The sequence below is a fragment of the Aptenodytes forsteri genome, unplaced genomic scaffold, assembly GCF_000699145.1.
Source record: "Aptenodytes forsteri isolate BGI_AS27 unplaced genomic scaffold, ASM69914v1 Scaffold19, whole genome shotgun sequence".
NCBI classification, from domain to species: domain Eukaryota; kingdom Metazoa; phylum Chordata; class Aves; order Sphenisciformes; family Spheniscidae; genus Aptenodytes; species Aptenodytes forsteri.
In genome coordinates, this window is record NW_008795327.1 from 6,246 (window position 1) to 7,950 (window position 1,705).

Sequence of the window (1,705 nt, forward strand, 5' to 3'; positions counted from 1 at the left end):
GTTATGAGAGATTTCTGGGGATGCTGGGCAGAAACAAATGACTCACGTTCTCCAAAACCTGGACAGTGCGCAGTGCCCCTTAGGCACTTCTATCACAGGGGAAGCAGAAGGGAGGCCTGAAAGCTAAGGACATTCTCTCAAAGTGAAACTTAGCTCAGGAGAGCAGAAAAGCCATCCCGCACACTGATGGGAAATCACCCAAACGTCTGCCACCTGACAGCTGCCAAAATTCTCCAGTCTGCATCTCATCCACTGTGACCAATACAGTGACGTGAGAGAAAAATAAACCAGAAGGGAGGGCAGTTTTGGTAAGAGGAGGGAAGAAAACCAAAGGATCCCATTCCACTGTCTTGAAACGCAAGGTTTGCCAACATCCTGAATATGGAGACAATTCCTTCCCCTCCCTAGCAAGACAAAGAGCAGAGGGGAGATCAAGGAAGGATCAGAGAAGGCTGGCAGCATGAGCCAAATTTCAAAAAGGTTCTGTTTGAGCAACAACATAACACGTTCAAGAGCAAATTATTAAGGCAGCCTATGGCAGATGTCTTCACATCACGCAGGAATATCACAAAAGACAAAAGGGTGAGAGGATAAGCTGACAAATTCAGATTTCATATGTATGCAGCAACCCAACAATAAATACTTCTACATACTTTCAGTTTATTGCTGGCATCCTCTATCCCGCGCCATGGGGAATGGCATCTCCACAGCTAAGCAGACATTCTCCAGTCCTTCCCCAACGACACAGACCATGTTCTACCCACCATCTCCATTTCCAGCAGACAAGACTCTTGCCTCATCAAACTCACCCTCCCCGTGACACAGGCCCAGGCCCTACTCGGTACCACTCACAGGATCACTGCCACAATACCCAGACCCAGCACCGGCACCACGGGTCCCCAGCACTGCCGTGGTGGTCCGCAAAAGCCCATCGCAGTCAGCGATTCCTTCTTCTCCCCACTGTGTCATTACAGATCTTTATATCAAAACAGTTTTAGCTGTGCGCTGTACAGTAATCCTTTCTCAGGGGCTACAGATCCTTTTCTCTTCTGCTCTTTTTCTCATCTGCATTCTTCTTTTACGTGCACTGGAAGGTCTTTCCTCCCCTTCCCCCGCTTTTATCATACATTAGGTCAGAGTGGCATCATGTGGAACTCTGCACAAATTGCCTTTTACGGTTGTCTGCAAATCATGCTGGTTTCCTTCATCTTTGCCATTTTCCATTCCATGCACTTCAATTCTTTCTCACATTGTTGCCAAATACTCATCCCCAGCATTTCCACTGTACTGATTTAGGACAAGTGCATATAATTTTTCCCCCGCCTCTTCGTAGAGAGCCCTTCTGCTAGTTTTTCTGAAACGTGGTGCTTTCCACTTGCAACTTAATTGCAACTGATTTTGAGGCCTGAATTTTGTTCTTCGGTTAAAACAGGCAGAAAAATCTCATTGAACTTTTAATTCTTCTCGAAGACGCTTTTTTTTTTTTTTGTACTGGTGTTTATTGTCACCTCTACTCATCTTGATCTGTAGTTATTGTCATCAGTTCAAACGGCCCAAAATTAATCTTTCACACTTGTTTTCCTAGTGAAATGGTCTTGCCATAAATTATATTGAAAATATTTTTCAGTTAATGGGACAGTTCCCGAGATGGCCCTGATTGGGGTTCCTCTATTAGAAACCCTGAAGTTTAATTGAAGCGTGCCCA